Source organism: Tachysurus fulvidraco, chromosome 1, assembly GCF_022655615.1.
Source record: "Tachysurus fulvidraco isolate hzauxx_2018 chromosome 1, HZAU_PFXX_2.0, whole genome shotgun sequence".
In the NCBI taxonomy this organism is placed as follows: Eukaryota; Metazoa; Chordata; class Actinopteri; order Siluriformes; family Bagridae; genus Tachysurus; species Tachysurus fulvidraco.
The window spans coordinates 35,415,475-35,436,843 of record NC_062518.1 but is presented as its reverse complement, the minus strand read 5'-3'; the positions used below and the strand labels follow the sequence as shown (position 1 = coordinate 35,436,843).

At 38.4% G+C, this 21,369-nt stretch overlaps 3 long non-coding RNA genes and 6 other non-coding genes across 21 annotated transcripts; 3 read left to right on the top strand and 6 right to left on the bottom strand.

Annotated features, from left to right (window-relative positions):
- Positions 1-1,233: 1,233 nt before the first annotated feature.
- Positions 1,234-6,462, top strand: LOC113654757. Of its 12 annotated transcripts, none has more exons than XR_007143823.1 (5): positions 1,234-1,563; positions 2,935-3,014; positions 3,875-3,967; positions 4,045-4,794; positions 4,867-6,462. It is a non-coding gene; the product is annotated as an uncharacterized LOC113654757 (long non-coding RNA). The 12 variants fall into 12 exon arrangements; XR_007143824.1 differs by having other exon boundaries at positions 1,543-1,621; XR_007143817.1 differs by having other exon boundaries at positions 1,549-1,563; positions 2,935-3,094.
- On the top strand, positions 2,435-2,625 carry LOC113654777. The gene has a single exon (XR_003443532.1). It is a non-coding gene; the product is annotated as a U2 spliceosomal RNA (small nuclear RNA).
- LOC113640431 lies at positions 3,608-3,771 on the top strand. Its single transcript, XR_003440074.1, has one exon. It is a non-coding gene; the product is annotated as a U1 spliceosomal RNA (small nuclear RNA).
- Positions 6,463-8,429: 1,967 nt separating the features above from the next.
- On the bottom strand, positions 8,430-11,262 carry LOC113640310. 2 transcript variants are annotated; one of them, XR_007143838.1, is made up of 3 exons: positions 10,527-11,262; positions 9,116-9,275; positions 8,430-8,638 (listed from the first exon to the last, which is right to left on the bottom strand). It is a non-coding gene; the product is annotated as an uncharacterized LOC113640310 (long non-coding RNA). The 2 variants fall into 2 exon arrangements; XR_007143839.1 differs by having other exon boundaries at positions 10,585-11,262.
- LOC113654766 lies at positions 8,431-8,594 on the bottom strand. The gene has a single exon (XR_003443521.2). It is a non-coding gene; the product is annotated as a U1 spliceosomal RNA (small nuclear RNA).
- Positions 9,522-9,712, bottom strand: LOC113654779. The gene has a single exon (XR_003443534.1). It is a non-coding gene; the product is annotated as a U2 spliceosomal RNA (small nuclear RNA).
- Positions 11,263-17,154: 5,892 nt separating the features above from the next.
- On the bottom strand, positions 17,155-20,545 carry LOC113640307. The gene is made up of 3 exons (XR_003440024.2): positions 20,395-20,545; positions 17,820-17,912; positions 17,155-17,742 (listed from the first exon to the last, which is right to left on the bottom strand). It is a non-coding gene; the product is annotated as an uncharacterized LOC113640307 (long non-coding RNA).
- On the bottom strand, positions 18,016-18,179 carry LOC113640430. The gene has a single exon (XR_003440073.2). It is a non-coding gene; the product is annotated as a U1 spliceosomal RNA (small nuclear RNA).
- LOC113640427 lies at positions 19,173-19,363 on the bottom strand. Its single transcript, XR_003440070.2, has one exon. It is a non-coding gene; the product is annotated as a U2 spliceosomal RNA (small nuclear RNA).
- Positions 20,546-21,369: the final 824 nt, after the last annotated feature.

Sequence of the window (21,369 nt, the reverse complement as noted above, 5' to 3'; positions counted from 1 at the left end):
ACTGGGAAAAGTATAAATAAGGCCAGATCTGTTATTTGCAGAATGCCATCCTTCATTGTTAAAGCAACAGAAAAGCTTTGGTCAGTTTAAGATCTCTATGTACCAACATACTCACCAAATTTACAACTCACTAAATATCGTGGCTATGGAAATACATACATTTTGTGATAAATAGTTTGAACAAGGGTAATTTAAGACCATGTAGTTTTCAATGATAGCTCAGAGGCTTACAGTCAGTTATTTGGTTGCTTTTACAAACAAGATACGTTTATCAAGCTCAATAGATTTACACAAAAATTAGGAATCTATTTACAATTAAAAATGGATGATCGGGTGAAAAAGATAGCACATTCAGGAAAATAACAAAATGTACACTGCAACACAGAGGATCAAGAGAAGTTGTTAATGTGGCACCAGAGAGGTAATTAGACTTTTGGTGTATGTCATAATTTGGACATTTGAGACAACCACATTTTAACAGAAGGTACCTGAGGAGAAGACCACAATAACAATATACATTTTTTTTGCCAGGTAAACCAAATTTAAAAACAGTTGCCTTGTGTGGAAGTCAAACACAGTCTCAATTCCACCATACAGCAGATACAATTCCAAAGAGAAACAAAATTTCGACTTAAGGAGTGCCAGAAGCAGTGAAGGAATGTTCCTTTGTGTTTCTTGCAATTAAAACAGAGATCAGAGGACTCTTTGTAAATCTTTCTTAGAAGTGAAGGTGTAAGGTAAACTCTGTTAAAAAATGTGTAGTTGAGTTTGTGAATCCCCAAAGAAGTACATTTAGGGAACAAATTGTTACATATGGCGGACCAATCCGTATTGGTAATTCCGTGGCCTAAGTCTTTTTCCCCACACTTTTTTCAAACTCTCTAAGGCGGAAGTACACGAATCAACCAAGACATTATATGTTTTAGATATTAAACCCTTAGAGAGATTGTTTTTTTATTATAACTTGTTCTATGTCAGTAAGATCACATCTCAGCTTACCATTATCAGACAGAGGTTTTATGAATTGACGCAGCTGAAGGTATTTGAAGAAATGGGACTGTGGTATACTATATTGGTGCGATATTTCTTGGAAGGATTTTAATGCCTCGCCTGAAAGGAGACAAGATAATTGCGAGATCCCTAACTTAGACCAGACTGAAAGGCCGATATTTTGCAGAGATATAGGGAAGTCGGGATTAAAAGAGGAATCTATTATTTAATATGAAAGGTGTACAATTAATATACAACCAATAGAAAGAGTTAGAGCTGGAGAGCTAAAGTCTGTATATTTTTACCATATTTAAATGCAAAACGCTCTTATTTAATTGCCTGCCCTGCACATTATAGTGTATAATTAGCATAATTATATAAGTACAATTCACTAACAAATACGTAGGACAATGTGAACACCAAGACCGTGTTTTGAGCCTGTGTATTCATTTCTTGCAGTCATTTTGAAGACAGTATGTACATGTCATATTGAGGCCTTTACTTTTCGTCCCGTTGTTTTGAATTAGACCCCTAGGGGGCGCTGAGGTGGAGCTGATTGTTCAGTAGCAGCAGGTGAGTACAGAGGATTTTGGATTTCTGGCGATTCGTGACATTGTTTGTTTCACAAAAGGTGATTTATTTATTTATTTTGGAGACATAAGTATCTTCTTAATGCGTTAAATGTTGTGAAACACAGTATGTCCAGAGTAAATGTAATGAATGTAGTCCGAGCTGTATATAATTAAACAGGCCTCTAAAGTGCTGTGTGAAAATGGAGGCCTAATGGCGCATTTATAAAGACCACCTTACTTTCCTTTTTACTACATTTAGGACTGCTGATAACGTTGTTCATGTTTTAGTGGCGTTACAGTGATTTTTTTCTAAATGTTTTCATCCTTTGAACCACAAATAGTAACGGTTTTTATGTCATTGCTATAAATCAGTTTATGGAGAAATTCACATGCAGTTTGGTGATTCTGACTTCTTATTGTGTTTAGGTTGCCTGTATTATATTTATTGGCCATAATTAATCTTGTTTAAGCCGAGAAAGCCTTGTGTATAAGAAGTTTGACCCCGAATATAGTACGTTATTAATTAACACCGTTTTTCTTCTGCAATACCACATTTGACCACTGAGCGGCGCTGTTGGTTATACAACAGCGCCTCTCAGTGGTCAAATGTGGTACATTTGTAATATCTCTTTAGTCAAGTCAAGAAGCTTTTATTCACTATCATTCAAGCTTTTTGAATTCAGTATCGTTTCCTTTGTGTTTGAGTTAAAGATTACTTACATAGACTTTTCCTCTGCTAATGTTAGCATTAACAAATATGTTCGCCATGTATTGAATGATGTTATTCGAGGATTTGAAGAGAAAACGGTATTTACCGTCCTCGTGTTTACACTTGTGTAGAATGACACCGTTTCTTGTCTGCAGTTGTCGGTATCGCTTCTCGGCCTTTTGGCTAAGATCAAGTGTAGTATCTGTTCTTATCAGTTTAATATCTGATACGTCCCCTACCCGGGGACCATATATTAAATTGATTTTTGGAGCAGGGAGATGGAATAGGGGCTTGCTCCGTCCACTCCACGCATCGACCCGGTATTGCAGTACCTCCGGGAACGGTGCACCCCCTCTGTACTGTTAAAGAAACGTTATAGCTCTACATTTCTCTAGCTCTAATACAACACTTATGTTTCTGTGTCCGGATTATTTCTGGACCTGCTTTATTTCAGGGCTTTATGATCTCTTTATAATCACAGTTCACTACAGAGAAGGGGGATTTAAGGGGGTTTATTTAAAGCCAGTGTGGTTTTATAGAAGGTAATCTATAACTCGTTTACACGGTTATAATCAGTGTTGTGCTAGTTACTAAGATAAACTAACTAGTTACAGTAACGCGTTATTGCCCAACGCTGCTTATAATCACAATCTCTCTCTGCAGCGGACATACAACTTGTGACACACGGAACTATTTATCCGGAACTATTTATCGGGAATATGGCGCCCGGGATCATATTAGAGGTCGGACACAGAAACTTTCTCTCGTTTGTGCTTATTTAACAATCTTTGTTCAAATATTCTGATTATAGTCACCTGGAATTGTAAGTTCAAAGCATCTTTCACACTTTATCCTTTATTTATGTGCGATCAATAAACGTTATCAAATGTTGTTGTTGTTTACATCTTCGATCTAACCCTCAAACGAGGGGGGGGGGGGGCTGTAACTGTATCGGGGCTTTAACACTATCTTAATAAAACTCACTATTCTTGTCCCCTACTGCTTACCGTACAGTTTTGTGTCAGTAGTTTTGTACTGAGTCTTTTTAGCGTAAAGTGCAGATGTATTGATTTATAAACGCATTTTAATGAACACTGTGGATCTCGTTCCATATTCAGCCGCACTGCATCATGGGAAGTATCGTACTGTGGTTTCTTAGACAATATTCGTCAACATTCAGCTTTAAATGTAATAAATGTAGTGTTATTTTTGCAGCATGTGTAGACTGTGGTGTTTTAGTGTTGCACGTTTGTGTAATGATTAAAGCTGGTTTCCTCTCCCTAATGGTAAAGGGTGTGTGTGGTGGTGCAGTCACTAGCTGAGGGAGCTGCAATTCATACTTACCTGGCAGGGGAGATACCATGATCAAGAAGGTGGTTCACCCAGGGCGAGGCTCAGCCATTGCACTCCGGCTGTGCTGACCCCTGCGAATTCCCCAAATGTGGGAATCTCGACTGCATAATTTCTGGTAGTGGGGGACTGCGTTCGCGCTCTCCCCTGATATTCACTGTACTAAAGTTAGACATTATTCTAGTGCATTTGCAGGACTTGTGTATGTTTGTAGCTCTCTGTACAATGTACATCTCTTGTGTATGTTCTGTAGGTGTGACCTGGGTATAGATCAAGATTCAAGAATTACAGGCCTTCACAGATATCAGTGCAACAGGGGACAACTTTCTTTACCAGGAGACAACAGGTTGGCTTTCCTGGACTGAACAAACTTATTAAATGCACTCTGCCTTGAATTGATTGTTTTGCCATACTTTCTCATAGGAACTGAAGAGAAGTTACAAGTATACACGAAAGCCCCACACATCAATACCTGCTGTTTGATTCCCAATACCCATTGCAGTACCAATTAGGAGTCATCAGGACGCTACACCACAGGGCAGAAAGCTGTTAACTCGACCCAGGATTTGTCAGCAACATGTATGCAACATGCAAATGATTGAACTAGATAATTTTTGTGAAAGTGTCCAGTGTTCATGATAATGGTTGGCCCTTTATTTGGCCCAACTGAGGGATGTCAGGTTTCACCTGCAGTCTATACAGTATCTGTGTGTACTTTTTATATATATATACATAATGTACACGCGTACATATACCAGGTGTTGATTTGTATTCAGTAATAGATTTATTGGGCAACGTTTGAAATTACAGCATCATTGAACATGATAAAGAATACGTCAAAAAAACAAGAAACACATGTACTGGTGTATTATACAAAATGAAGCAAGAAATGTCTAATTGTAATTATAGTTTACAAAAAATTACTAAATATGGTGTACAGCAGAATACTGGTTACTTTATTTCTCCACATAACTTTAATAAACATTGTGCACTAACTGGGAAAATGTGTACACACACTAGGGCTGTAAGAGATCATTACTCTACAGAGCAGAGATTGTGCACACAGCGCATCGAAACTGACCAACTCTCACAAACTGTCCATCCTGTTGGGGGAAATAGGAGAGCTGCATTTTAGTGGGACAATATGGATCTGCCTGCCACAACCGAGGGACAGTGAGTAACACAACCAAACAGCCCTGTCTAAAGCTCCCACGACTAATGATATTAATCTCGTTGATATTGTAGATTCTGGACCAATAACAGGACGGAACTGTCTACACTTAACTAGTCAAGAATAGCTGAAAGGTCCCGCTGGACGATAGTGGAGTGAGCCTCTTCAAAACACCTGGGGAGTCAAAAACCTTGTACAAAAAAAAATAAAGTTCAGTTTTTACGGTGTGAACATTTATACAATATATTAATGTATGGACTTTGTGTATTTACAGAGGCCATTGATGAGGTGTGGGCAAGTCAGCAGCCACACCTGGAGTGCACCGATACCACTTTTTCTCTTCTGATCCGATTCCGATACCAGGGATGATCTTGTTGCCGCTGCCGTCATCCAGAGGGTCAAGATGGCTAAGCATTACACGCCGGCTCAACAAGACATCGGTTCTCAGCACAACAGGCTGTTGTACTTACTGGTAAAACTGCTGTGGTTGCGAACTCCTCGATCATCTCGCACCAACCCGGAGAAGAGCGCGATCTTGAAGTCATACGAGAGAATTCAACACCGGATTTTGGTGGATGATCCAGTCCTGTGTAAAGCAGGCATTCCTCTTCTAAAAATCAACATCAAGACAGTGCAGGACTTTATCCGTCATCAAGAGAGGCTCCTTTACCCCATGCTACAAAATGGTCATTTACCATCTCAAATCCGCCGGACTACCCCCTCATGCAATATGTGCCCACACCTAGCACAGCAGGGACGAAGCTGTTGAAGGAGAGGACCAACATAACTATGCCACTCTCACGCTCTAATTCACCTTCGCTCCTGCCACAGTTGGCGAGGAAAACCCCGGCCTCTCGGGATCACCAGACCTGCGCCTTCTGTCTTTTCCTCCATAGCCATCCCTGCTATTTCGGGCCCCTCCACACATCATGTAATGCTCTTCGGTCAGGTACCAGTTACTGTTCCAGCCTCATTACTCTCTTTGGCAGTGCCCATATTGCCTGCCAGTCAGACATGCACATCACACAGCACTGGCACATCTGTCAGCTGGGCAAGATCTACTTACTATAACCGTAAGAGGAAACACCCATCAGAATTAGGAGCTAAACTGTCAAGGGTGCAAAGTCTCCCAGTTTGTACACTCTGTGGCCAACCAGCCCAGGGACATAAAGAATACAAAAACATTTTTTCTGTCCTATAAAAATGATGTCACTTTCCAGAGGGCTGGAAAACAGGGTGTTGGAGAGTTATGAAGAGTTTCGCAATTGTAGACCAGATGGTAGCTGAAGAACAGTAGAGAATAATGTTTTTAAAATGATTTGTGTGCGTGTGTGTGTGTGTGTGTGTTAGGGCTGAAATGATTCGAGTAACTTGATTTACAAAAATTACAAGAACTTAGTGTATGATGATGATATTTTCTCAGTATTATCAATAATTATTTTCACATCCTTTCCGGTAAAACATCACAGCTTCGTATGGACAGATATGTGCGGATAGCTACTTCATGCTCCACTGAGCAAGCAGCTGAGTTTTCAGACAGCATTTTAAACATGTTTGTCACAGACATGCACACACTGTCCATGGTGGAGGATGTTGCCTTTAAAGTGATGAAATTTTATATTTATTGCCCCCCCTTTACTGTTATATTAAATTTACACCCATGCTTGTAACCTTTTGTCCTGCAGGGTCTTGTTTGTCTTGTCCTGCACTGTATGCACCAGGTTGCACTTTATGTGGAGAAACTACAATCCTGGAGAAACGTTGTCTCATTTCACTGTGTACTGCAACAGCTATATATGGTTGAAATGACAATAAAAGCTTCTTGACTTGATTTGACCTAAAACCCAGAATGTATGCCACTTAAAAGCACTTGATTCTTCTTGGTGAACTTTGTTATCGAAATGTTTATTTTAGATAGTATGCAATGAATACAACAATATTTTCTATGCATTTAAGAAATAAAAGTTAATTTCAGTCAGGATCACTTTGTAAAATGAGGATTTATTAGATGATATGCATACAGTTAGTGTTTTGGGCAAAAATAAACGCGCCCGTCCGTGCGCATGCGTGGACAGAGAGCAGCAAATAGAAAATAAAATGGACCCCTTGTATAACAGAACCAATACTCATGCATAGTATTAAATATGCTCACTTACATGTTTTGAAAAATAAATAGAGAATGAAAAAAACGAATACACGATGAAGAATTATAACTTAAACTGGTACACGAACAACGGGTTCCGGCTAGGTGGAGTCGGGGTTGGAGGAGGGAGTTTAAATCGCGGAAGCAGCAATGCGCTAGAAAGCGGCTCATTGAATGGGAATGTAAAGGGTCGGATAATATGGATGTCGTAACCGGACTGGTGCGCGTCGTGAACAGGTGATGATCAGCTGATTTTGCTGTCTGCTGCCACAATAAAGCTTTACAGCAGCTTCACCTTTTGATTTTGCTTTCTTCTGTTTTACGTCCAGGTCCTTATACTTCTCATCATGTTTGGTTTCATACTGTCTGCTTATGTTATATTCTTTCGTTACAGACACGTTAGCTCCGTTAGCACACAAGACAGGTCTGTCGTTTACATTCGTGAACAGATAATCTGCCTCCCACCTGTCTTGAAAGTTCCTATTGTTCATCTTTCGTGGCCATTTTTGTGGAGGGTGAATTAACTTGCCCGATGTGACTGTAGCATGGTTGTTAACGACTGTCAACAGCGAATGTGGGGCGCTTGCTGTTCGTGACTACGCGTCAATACAGTGGCAAGGCATTCTGAGATTTGTAGTATTAGCGGAGCATGCGGCTAGCCAGCTGTAATGCACGTTTGATATAACCTCGCGGGGCAAATTTTGACACCCCTGATTAGTTGCTCATTTTAAGAGACCCGTCTTATTTTCTCTTGTATATTTAAATATTGCTCTTTAAGCAAAAAAACATTTTATCCGATTACTCGAAATTTTCGGTAGAATACTCGATTACTAAAATATTCGATAGCTACAGCCCTAGTGTGTACAGATTTTCCCCAGTTAGTGCACAATGTTTATTAAAGTCATGTGGAGAAATAAAGTGAGCAGTAGTCTGCTGTACACCATATTTAGTTTTTTTTTTTTTTTTTTTTGGGGGGGGGGGGGGGGAAAATAATTACAATTAGACTTTTCTTGCTTAATTTTGTATAAACACACCAAACATTTGTTTATCATTTTTTGACGTATTCTTTATCATGTTCAATGATGCTGTAATTTCAACCGTTCACATACAAAAACACACAGTATGACAAAAACAAAGGCAGTACAGAATAAGGTACAGTAACGTGTGAAAACAGACATGTCATACTGTTAAAATGTGCATGTGCTGCAAATTGTGCAATTGTGTACAGGTCCGGTTGCGATAGCGGGTGTTGTGGCAGTCCTCTAATGTGTCTCTCTAATGCAGAGCTCTGAACTGGACCAAGAATATCATATTGCTCCTCATGCTTTTACAAGGTCAGATCTTTTGGGTGCATGAGTTTCTTAGATTCTCCAGTCATGTAGATGTCTGTTCAATTGGCTCTGGCTGTAATCCTTCTGCTAGTAGCGGTCTCGTTTAAAATACACAAGTCCTGCAAATGCACTAGAATAAAGTCTAACTTTAGTACAGTGAATATCAGGGGAGAGCGCGAACGCAGTCCCCCACTACCAGAAATTATGCAGTCGAGATTCCCACATTTGGGGAATTCGCAGGGGTCAGCACAGCCGGAGTGCAATGGCTGAGCCTCGCCCTGGGTGAACCACCTTCTTGATCATGGTATCTCCCCTGCCAGGTAAGTATGAATTGCAGCTCCATCAGCTAGTGACTGCACCACCACACACACCCTTTACCATTAGGGAGAGGAAACCAGCTTTAATCATTACACAAACGTGCAACACTAAAACACCACAGTCTACACATGCTGCAAAAATAACACTACATTTATTACATCTAAAGCTGAATGTTGACGAATATTGTCTAAGAAACCAAATAGTACGATACTTCCCATGATGCAGTGCGGCTGAATATGGAACGAGATCCACAGTGTTCATTAAAATGCGTTTATAAATCAATACATCTGCACTTTACACTAAAAAGAGTCAGTACAAAACTACTGACACAACACTGTACGGTAAGCAGTAGGGGACAAGAACAGTGAGTTTTATTAAGATAGTGTTAAAGCCCCGATACAGTTACAGCCCCAATCCCCCCTCCCCCTTTGAGGGTTAGATCGAAGATGTAAACAACAACAACAACATCTGATAACGTTTATTTGTCGCACATAAATAAAGGATAAAGTGTGAAAGCTGCTTTGAACTTACAATTCCAGGTGACTATAATCAGAATATTTGAACAAAGATTGTTAAATAAGCACAAACGAGAGAAAGTTTCTGTGTCCGACCTCTAATATGATCCCGGGCGCCATATTCCCGATAAATAGTTCCGGATAAATAGTTCCGTGTGTCACAAGTTGTATGTCCGCTGCAGAGAGAGATTGTGATTATAACCGTGTAAAACACGCTACTTTAATGAACACAGTAACTTCTATAAAACCACACTGGCTTTAAATAAACCCCGTTAAATCCCCCTTTTCTGTAGTGAACTGTGAATATAAAGATATCAAAGCCCTGGAATAAAGCAGGTCCCGAAATAATCCGGACACAGAAACATAAGTGTTGTATTAGAGCTAGAGAAATGTAGAGCTATAACGTTTCTTTAACAGTACAGAGGGGGTGCACCGTTCCCGGAGGTACTGCAATACCGGGTCGATGCGTGGAGTGGACGGAGCAAGCCCCTATTCCATCTCCCTGCTCCAAAAATCAATTTAATATATGGTCCCCGGGTAGGGGACGTATCAGATATTAAACTGATAAGAACAGATACTACACTTGATCTTAGCCAAAAGGCCGAGAAGCGATACCGACAACTGCAGACAAGAAACGGTGTCATTCTACACAAGTGTAAACACGAGGACGGTAAATACCGTTTTCTCTTCAAATCCTCGAACAACATCATTCAATACATGGCGAACATATTGTTAATGCTAACATTAGCAGAGGAAAAGTCTATGTAAGTAATCTTTAACTCCTAAACACAAAGGAAACGACAATGAATTCAAAAAGCTTGAATGATAGTGAATAAAAGCTTCTCGACTTGACTAAAGAGATATTACAAATGTACCACATTTGACCACTGAGAGGCACTGTTGTATAATCAACAGTGCCTCTCAGTGGTCAAATGTGGTATTGCAGAAGAAAAACGGTGTTAATTAATAACGTACTATATTCGGGGTCAAACTTCTTATACACAAGGCTTTCTCGGCTTAAACAAGATTAATTATGGCCAATAAATATAATACAGGCAACCTAAACACAATAAGAAGTCAGAATCACCAAACTGCATGTGAATTTCTCCATAAACTGATTTATAGCAATGACATAAAAACCGTTACTATTTGTGGTTCAAAGGATGAAAACATTTAGAAAAAAGTCACTGTAACGCCACTAAAACATGAACAACGTTGTCAGCAGTCCTAAATGTAGTAAAAAGGAAAGTAAGGTGGTCTTTATAAATGCGCCATTAGGCCTCCATTTTCACACAGCACTTTAGAGGCCTGTTTAATTATATACAGCTCGGACTACATTCATTACATTTACTCTGGACATACAGTGTTTCACAACATTTAACGCATTAAGAAGATACTTATGTCTCCAAAATAAATAAATAAATCACCTTTTGTGAAACAAACAATGTCACGAATCGCCAGAAATCCAAAATCCTCTGTACTCACCTGCTGCTACTGAACAATCAGCTCCACCTCAGCGCCCCCTAGGGGTCTAATTCAAAACAACGGGACGAAAAGTAAAGGCCTCAATATGACATGTACATACTGTCTTCAAAATGACTGCAAGAAATGAATACACAGGCTCAAAACACGGTCTTGGTGTTCACATTGTCCTACGTATTTGTTAGTGAATTGTACTTATATAATTATGCTAATTATACACTATAATGTGCAGGGCAGGCAATTAAATAAGAGCGTTTTGCATTTAAATATGGTAAAAATATACAGACTTTAGCTCTCCAGCTCTAACTCTTTCTATTGGTTGTATATTAATTGTACACCTTTCATATTAAATAATAGATTCCTCTTTTAATCCCGACTTCCCTATATCTCTGCAAAATATCGGCCTTTCAGTCTGGTCTAAGTTAGGGATCTCGCAATTATCTTGTCTCCTTTCAGGCGAGGCATTAAAATCCTTCCAAGAAATATCGCACCAATATAGTATACCACAGTTCCATTTCTTCAAATACCTTCAGCTGCGTCATTTCATAAAACCTCTGTCTGATAATGGTAAGCTGAGATGTGATCTTACTGACATAGAACAAGTTATAATATAAAAACAATCTCTCTAAAGGTTTAATATCTAAAACATATAATGTCTTGGTTGATTCGTGTACTTCTGCCTTAGAGAGTGGGAAAAAGACTTAGGCCACGGAATTACCAATACGGATTGGTCCGCCATATGTAACAATTTGTTCCCTAAATGTACTTCTTTGGGGATTCACAAACTCAACTACAGATTTTTTAACAGAGTTTACCTTACACCTTCACGTCTAAGAAAGATTTACAAAGAGTCCTCTGATCTCTGTTTTAATTGCAAGAAACACAAAGGAACATTTCTTCACTGCTTCTGGCATTGTGACAAAATCTTTTCTTTTTGGACTAAAAAAAAGAAAGGCTTTTTTTTTACAAAGGCTCCTTAAGTCGAAATTTTTGTTTCTCTTTGGAATTGTATCTGCTGTATAGTGGAATTGAGACTGTGTTTGACTTCCACACCAGGCAACTGTTTTTAAATTTGGTTTACCTGGCAAAAAAATGTATATTGTTATTGTGGTCTTCTCCTCAGGTACCTTCTGTTAAAATATGGTTGTCTCAAATGTCCATATTACTTCCACTTGAGAAACACACTTATGACATACACCTGTTTTAGCTGAAATGTTATTCAACAATAACATTTCAGCTGTTTTTGCACATATTGGACAATATCTCAGTCATCTGCTGTTTTTTGCACAACTCTATATATAATCCAAACGACCTGCTGCTAAGAACCTGCTGCTGTTCATTCTTTTACTGCACAAAATATTGTTTGAACATTCAGTATTTACACCGGTCGGTCGGCGCTGTTTCTGTTACTGTTTATTGTCTTTTGTGTATTGCATTTTTTTGTACTTTTTGTATTGTCCTGTAACTTAATGTCTGCACTGTTTTTTGTCCTGCACTGTCTTTTGTCCTGCACTGTCTTGCTTGTCTTGTCCTGCACTGTTTGCACCAGGTTGCACAGTTGCACTTTATGTGGCTAAGACTACTTACATGTCCTTAGCCCTGTCTTTGTTTTATGTAGCACCTCTCATTTCACTGTGTACTGCAACAGCTATATATGGTTGAAATGACAATAAAAAGCTTCTTGACTTGTCTTGACTTGACTTGACACCAAAAGTCTAATTACTTTTGGCAGATATGGACACCTCTCTGGTGCCACATTAACAACTTCTCTTGATCCTCTGTGTTACAGTGTACATTTTATTTGCCCGAATGTGCTATCTTTTTCACCCGATCGTCCATTTTTAATTGTTTTTTATTGTATACTTGAGACTGTATAGGTATGTTTATGTACATCAGAGTAACCGACCAATAATAAAAATAAAAAACAACAACAATAGATTCCTAATTTTTGTGTAAATCTATTGAGCTTGATAAACGTATCTTGTTTGTAAAAGCAACCAAATAACTGACTGTAAGTCTCTGAGCTATCATTGAAAACTACATGGTCTTCAATGACCTTTGTTCAAACTATTTATCACAAAATTTATGTATTTCCATAGCCACAATATTTAGTGAGTTGTGAAATTTGGCGAGTATGTTGGTACATAGAGATCTTACACTGACCAAAGCTTTTCTGTTGCTTTAACAATGAAGGATGGCATTCTGCACATAACAGATCTGGCCTTATTTATACTTTTCTCAGTGCCTTAATACCCAAAAGCAACAGTGTTGAAGAAAAACTCCACATTATATTTAAGTAATTTATTCAGAAACCTCAGGAGAGTCTGGGACTTTTGGGGAGCTGTTTTCATCAGCTGGTGTTGAGCACTATAGTTAAACATGCACATAATGATGTTAGTGTACTGACAGCCATGATATCCTGTGACTTGTGAAAGTCTGTGAATATGTTTGTACATAAAGATGTTTAAGCCTAAGCCTTTCTGTTGTGCACCACTCAGAAGCCCACTGACATTTTACAAATATCAGATTTTTTTGGTGTTTGACACATTCTTCTCTGCAAATAGACTGGCTGTCTTGATGCAAAGAACCCAAAGTATTTGTGGTCTTGCTTTGGAGAGGAGATAATAAACAACCAGAGGTTCAAGCAGTAGTTTTTCTATGATATTCTGCTTATAAATATTTTACATCCTTACATCTGGGAGATAAAAAATTAACTCAAACTTTTGAAGTCACAGCGAGCAATGATCAAATGATAAATATGGTGCTATTAATTAATAGATGCTATTAATTTGTCTCTATTGTGCTATGCTATGTAATATGTGTAGTTATGGAGTACTAGCTAGATGCTAGCATAAAAGTAAGGTGTTAAAAATATAAAGGTAGGCCTCTATTAATGTCATGCTTATAATTGGTCTGGGATATATTTATATAAAATGTTATGATGTAAGGAATTTGTAAACTGTTATGGCACCTAAAGTACTAGGTATTTTGTATTCTGATGGATTACCTTTTAAGATGTTTCATGGATCTTTTGCAACAGATTAACATTAAAATTGAACGGGTACATCTGTTAAAAGTTTGAAAAAAGAATGATTAAGTATTCATAGGTAATTGACCCATTTGGGTATAATACCTGTATACCCTGTCACATACTTATACCCCCTATAACAGTGAGAGAGAGGAAAAGTTAAAGAAATCAAGTTAATCTGGGTATAACCTATTATACAAAGCTATAATACAAACAAAAACCCAAGTTTGATAAACAGATACTGATAAGCTAATAATGTTATTTCCCACGGTTACCATGCCATACTTGCTTTAGGCTGATGAGTCATAATACACTCAAGAGTCTCATGCTGTGGTTTGCCTCAAACTTTAGGTAAACAACCAATCAACACAGTATGTACTAGAAAAACAAGTGTCATTAGAACCAAGTTTAAGCAGTTTTAGTGCCATATTATACACACATCCACACCTAAGCACCACAATCTATCTTAATGATGTGCTCATTTCTTATAAGAAAATAATAGAATGCTTCCTGTCCTTTCCACGGCTAATCAAAACTTAAAGCGCTTCTTCTCCAAACTCTATCTAAATCCATTTCTAAATCTTAAGCCTTTTTTAATTTGCTGTGGTATTCGTCGATTTTTACGAATGACAGAAAAACCCGCAGGATGGTCAAAGTTTGTTACTAATTACATCTCAATTGCTTAAGTCAGGGTTTGATCTATTTGCATTGTGATATTTGCACTGAGAATGCTTTGTCTCCATAAATGCCATTCATTTACATGTCTCATATACCTTTAAGAAGGAACTTATGACTGAAGGTTATGATTTTTTCAAAAAGTTCCAAATTTATGAGGTTGATAAAAGTTTAATACTTCTGCTGTCATAAGATCAACATTATATGTACTATGGTAATGTCCGTACCCAGTAAACTCTTGGTTACTAATACCACCCTAAATGTGGCAAGGACTAGAGGTCGATTTTTGTGAAATGACAGTGTTCATGATAAACAATGTTTGACCTTTCACTTGGCCCAGTACAGGGGTGTCAGGCCTCACTGTCAGTCTATACAGTGTCTGCGTCTTGGTTTAGTAATCAGGCAATATACTCCAGGTGTTGATTATATTAAGTAAAATAGATCTATACAAACAAATGTGTGCAAAACAAACAAATAAATAAACCCGAGCAAAAAAAAAAATAAAAAAAAATAGGGCTTCGCACCATTCGGTGCTCGGGCCCTAATAAATTAACAGCAACAACAACATTAGCCTAATGATAAGGAACTTTAATGCTAACTGTGTTCTTATTAAATAAGGAGCAGAAACTGGCGACAGTATAAAAATATTATTTTTAAAATATTCTTTTTGGTCTAATAAAATATTCTTTTTGGTCTAATTATAATAATAAGCAGCTCATAAAGCAAAACAAAATGTTTTCAAGCCAATGTAAGGAAATCGTTACCTGATAATCTTATGCTGTGCAGAAAAGACAGAATTTCGTAAATCAATTATTAACCAGCAATACAATCAAAATGTTTTTGTTATTCGGTAAAATAACAAAACCTGTCTTAACCTGATCTGACCGCTCTCTTGTCGTCACGATTTGCATACGTGCTGTGTGATTATTTAGTGAATTTTACTATACAAAGGCAGAATATCAAGTTGTATTTTTGAATTATGATGTTGTCTACGACGTGAGCACTAAGAGAACATGCTATAACAAAAATTAGGGAAAAGTGGTGTGATGCGGCCTAAACGTAATTACTTTTATTACAAGAGTTGTGAATAACAGCGCCACCTTGTGTTCCCTCTAAAGGATAAATAAACAAAAGGGGGAAATTCGGGTACAAATCGCTGAAGTCGAAGGCTTTTCTTTCGAAGTGTCTTCTCTTTCTTTGAAACATATTTTTATTCATTTACTATATGAGAAAATCACCTGCTCTGTGGAATAAATGGCGACAAAATTTTAAACAGAGATAAAGACGTGCTGCTAAAGTCGAAAACTACAGTATAACACTACTGTAAAGTAAACTGGCTAGAAAGGTTGAAATAAAAGGCGTTTCTCTGTCTTATCTACAGTGAACAAAGTCCCCTCACTCACATTATGAAGATTCCCCTTTTGTTTTGGGGGAATTAAGGACTAGTTAAGTGTAGACAGTTCCGTTCTTTTGGTCCAAAATCTACAATTTCAACGAGATTAATATCATTAGTCGTGGGATCCATATTGTCCTGCTAAATTGCAGCTCTCCTATTTCCCCCAACAGGATGGAGAGTTTGTGAGAGTTGGTCAGTGTCGATGCGCTGTGTGCACAATCTCTGCTCTGCAGAGCCATGATCTCTTACAGCGGCCCGTCTCTATGGCCAGTGTGTGTGCGCTGAGTCTGTGCTGGTCATTGTGGTTCTGTGTTGGTGTTCAGTCACTGTGCTCAGGTATTCAGATACGGTGTACTCTCAATTTAGGGCCAGATAGAACTGCATTATACTTTGTGCTTGTGTTCTCCAATGGGGTGATGTTTTGCTTTTGAAGTGTTTTAAAACACTACGAATAGAATAATTTGGTGAGGTCGAATTTCCCTTGTGTCCAGCTGCTCCTGATCAGTGTTGGTGTCTGTTCAGGACCAGCCACGTGCATCATTTCAGCTGGGTTTTTATCCCACTGTGTAAGATTTTGTTGTGTAACTTTTCCCCAGATCTCAGGTGGATTTGATTGTGTAAAATTCCCTGTGTGATTTCTCTGTGCTGCTGAGTGGTCACCCTAGACACTCTGCTGTAATCATTGGTTGAGTCTACATTCACCTCTTGACTGTAGACTAATCATCACACTGCGCATGTGCAAATCTGCCTTAAGCGAGCACGACAGTGCGGTCAGCACAAAGGTGCTAGATTTTATGTTATACCAGCTTTGCAAACTTTGACATTATATTTGGTTAAATTAGCTCAAATTACTTTATCACTCCCCATTTTAAACATTTGATTTACAAGTCGTTTCTGCTCAACAAAGGATTGACAGGTAACAATATGTTGGTTTAAAAAAGCTTGGGTTCTTTAGGCACCAACCTGCAGCACAATGAATTCACATCAAATGACTGAAAAGCTGATACATAAACATTGTCATTAAAGAGAGCTTTTCACCACCACAGCTTTTATACTTTGGCTTAAACTGTCCATTTAAATTTGGCCTTTGACAGGCCTCTTAATTTCTGGGTGACATTTAATAAAAAAAAAAAAAATAGCATTAAAGTTCATTATTACCATACTAACGCTGTAGTTAACGCATTAAAAGCGTATTTCAGCAGACTATAACTGAAGATGATGTCCCCATCATAAGGACTGGAACACAGTGTGTGAAACAATACTGCTGTTGTTGTGCAGCTGGAAGAGCAAACAAACAAATGTTTATCGTGTGCTTATTATGTGCCACATTCTGCTCAGTATTGTAGCTTTCACACCAAGTGAAAGCGTCAAACAGGTTTGTGTGCTTGCACCAGTTACTGCATACAAATTTTGGGAAAACTAGCATTGTATCTTATAGTAGTAATAATAATAAATAATAATAATAATAATAAAATACTTTCAAATTAAAGTTTTATTTGTCACATACAAAAACACAGTATGACATTAAAAAAATAAAAGGTAGTACTGAATAAGGTACAGTAACGTGTGAATACAGACATGTCATACTGTTAAAATGTGCAATTGTGTACAGGTCCGGTTGTGATAGCGGGTGTTGTGGCAGTCCTGAAAAGTCCACAAAGTGTTGAGGCTTTTGTCTCTCCAATGCAGAGCTCTTAACACTCTTCACTGAACTGGACCAAGAATATCATATTGCTCCTCATGCTTTTACAAGGTCAGATCTTTTGGGTGCATGAGTTTCTTAGATACTCCAGTCATGTAGAGGTTTGTTCAATTGGCTCTGGCTGCAATCCTTCTGCTAGTAGCGGTCTTGTTTAAAACCTCCTAAGGGTATCCACATGCCTTGAGAGCTGCCTTCAGTTGATTTTCTTTCGTCTTGGCTTCTGTCGAGGGAGAGCTGCTTTCTGCCCTGTGGTGTAGTATCCTGATGACACCTAATTGGTACTGCAATGGGTGTTGGGAATCAAACAGCAGGTATTGATGTGTGGGGCTTTCCTGTATACTTGTAACTTCTCTTCAGTTCCTATGAGAAAGTATGGCAAAACAATCAATTCAAGGCAGAGTGCATTTAATAAGTTTATTCAGTCCAGGAAAGCCAACCTGTTGTCTCCTGGTAAGCAAAGTTGTCCCCTGTTGCACTGATATCTGTGAAGGCCTGTAATTCTTGAATCTTGATCTATACCCAGGTCACACCTACAGAACATACACAAAAGATGTACATTGTACAGAGAGCTACAAACATACACAAGTCCTGCAAATGCACTAGAATAATGTCTAACTTTAGTACAGTGAATATCAGGGGAGAGCGCGAACGCAGTCCCCCACTACCACAAATTATGCAGTCGAGATTCCCACATTTGGGGAATTCGCAGGGGTCAGCACAGCCGGAGTGCAATGGCTGAGCCTCGCCCTGGGTGAACCACCTTCTTGATCATGGTATCTCCCCTGCCAGGTAAGTATGAATTGCAGCTCCATCAGCTAGTGACTGCACCACCACACACACCCTTTACCATTAGGGAGAGGAAACCAGCTTTAATCATTACACAAACGTGCAACACTAAAACACCACAGTCTACACATGCTGCAAAAATAACACTACATTTATTACATCTAAAGCTGAATGTTGACGAATATTGTCTAAGAAACCACAGTACGATACTTCCCATGATGCAGTGCGGCTGAATATGGAACGAGATCCACATTGTTCATTAAAATGCGTTTATAAATCAATACATCTGCACTTTACGCTAAAAAGAGTCAGTACAAAACAACTGAACACTGTACGGTAAGCAGTAGGAGACAAGAACAGTGAGTTTTATTAAGATAGTGTTAAAGCCCCGGTACAGTTACAGCCCCAACCCCCCCCCCCCTCGTTAGAGGGTTAGATCGAAGATGTAAACAACAACAACATCTGATAACGTTTATTGATCGCACATAAATAAAGGATAAAGTGTGAAAGATGCTTTGAACTTACAATTCCAGGTGACTATAATCAGAATATTTGAACAAAGATTGTTAAATAAGCACAAACGAGAGAAAGTTTCTGTGTCCGACCTCTAATATGATCCCGGGCGCCATATTCCCGATAAATAGTTCCGGATAAATAGTTCCGTGTGTCACAAGTTGTATGTCCGCTGCAGAGAGAGATTGTGATTGTAAGCAGCGTTGGGCAATAACGCGTTACTGTAACTAGTTAGTTTATCTTAGTAACTAGCACAACACTGATTATAACCGTGTAAAACACGCTACTTTAATGAACACAGTACCTTCTATAAAACCACACTGGCTTTAAATAAACCCCCTTAAATCCCCCTTCTCTGTAGTGAACTGTGATTATAAAGAGATCATAAAGCCCTGAAATAAAGAGGTCCAGAAATAATCCGGACACAGAGACATAAGTGTTGTATTAGAGCTAGAGAAATGTAGAGCTATAACGTTTCTTTAACAGTACAGAGGGGGTGCACCGTTCCCGGAGGTACTGCAATACCGGGTCGATGCGTGGAGTGGACGGAGCAAGCCCCTATTCCATCTCCCTGCTCCAAAAATCAATTTAATATATGGTCCCCGGGTAGGGGACGTATCAGATATTAAACTGATAAGAACAGATACTACACTTGATCTTAGCCAAAAGGCCGAGAAGCGATACCGACAACTGCAGACAAGAAACGGTATCATTCTACACAAGTGTAAACACGAGGACGGTAAATACCGTTTTCTCTTCATATCCTTCATATCCGCGAATAACATCATTCAATACATGGCGAACATATTGTTAATGCTAACATTAGCAGAGGAAAAGTCTGTGTAAGTAATCTTTAACTCCTAAACACAAAGGAAACGATAATGAATTCAAAAAGCGACCAATCAGAGACGAGAATACAAACTCCTCCACACTACAATATCACACGGGGTTAGAAAGTAGTTTTCAAAACAAAACATTAAACTGCTTTAAAATCATTCAATTGTTACAACAAACACGCGCGAAGCCAAATGTGGGGAATTTAAAGAGAGGTTACAAATGTACCAGAATAGCAGGCACTTATTTCCAGGGATTTCAGTACAGCGTAACAGAAACACGCCCACTTTACGTCGTGGTAACGAAACCCCTGGAATTTAGTGCCTGCAGTACCGGAATTATATAACAGTGCCTCTCAGTGGTCAAATGTGGTATTGTAGAAGAAAAACGGTGTTAATTAATAACATACTATATTCGGTGTTGAACTTCTTATACACGAGGCTTTCTCGGCTTAAACAAGATTAATTATGGCCAATAAATATAATACAGGCAACCTAAACACAATAAGAAGTCAGAGTCACCAAACTGCATGTGAATTTCTCCATAAACCGATTTATAGCAATTACATAAAAAACCGTTACTATTTGTGGTTCAAAGGATGAAAACATTTAGAAAAAAAATCACTGTAACGCCACTAAAACATGAACAACGTTGTCAGCAGTCCTAAATGTAGTAAAAAGGAAAGTAAGGTGGTCTTTATAAATGCGCCACTAGGCCTCCATTTTCACACAGCACTTTAGAGGCCTTTTTAATTATATACAGCTCTGACTACCTTCATTACATTTACTCTGGACAGACAGTGTTTCACAACATTTAACGCATTATGAAGATACTTATGTCTCCAAAATAAATAAATAAATCACCTTTTGTGAAACTTACACAATGTCACGAATCTCCAGAAATCCAAAATCCCCTGATGGCAAAATTATAAGTAAGAAAAACATTTCAAATCACAAAAACAAAAGTGTTTTACGGTTTCTCACTCATACTGTTTACACGTATAAAGAAAAGAGCTTTAATTACTCTACTTATTAGTCCTGGTAAGCGAATTTACACAGAATGTAAAGTCGTTTGCTGAAAATTGTAATCACCTGCTGCTACTGAACAATCAGCTCCACCTCAGCGCCCCCTAGGGGTCTAATTCAAAACAACGGGACGAAAAGTAAAGGCCTCAAGATGACAATACTGTTTTTAACATGACTGCAATAAATTAATACACAGACTCACAAACCCGGTCTTGGAGTTCACACTGTCCTACGCATTTGTTAGTGAATATATAAGTATATAATTACTTATATAATTAGGTAAATTATACACTATGATGTGCAGTGCAGGCTGAAAATGGTGGTTAACAAAGTAGTTCCTTGGGTTATTTCAGTCTCTCTGTCCCCCTGCATCCTCTCCTGTACCTATTGCTATTGTACTCCTTTTGTATTAAACAATAGATTCCTAATTTTGTGTAAATCTATTGAGCTTGATTTAAGTATCTTGTTTGTAAAGGCAACCAAATAACTGACTGTAAGTCTCTGAGCTATCATTGAAAACTACATGGTCTTAAATGACCCATGTTCAAACTATTTATCACAAAATGTATGTATTTCCATAGCCACAATATTTAGTGAGTTGTGAAATTTGGTGAGTATGTTGGTACATAGAGATCTTACACTGACCAAAGCTTTTCTGTTGCTTTAACAATGAAGGATGGCATTCTGCACATAACAGATCTGGCCTTATTTATTACTTTTTTTTTTCCAATGCCTTAATACCCAAAAGCAACAGTGTTGAATAAAAACTCCACATTATATTTAATAAGTAATTTATTCAGAAACCTCAGGAGAGTCTGGGCCTTTTGGG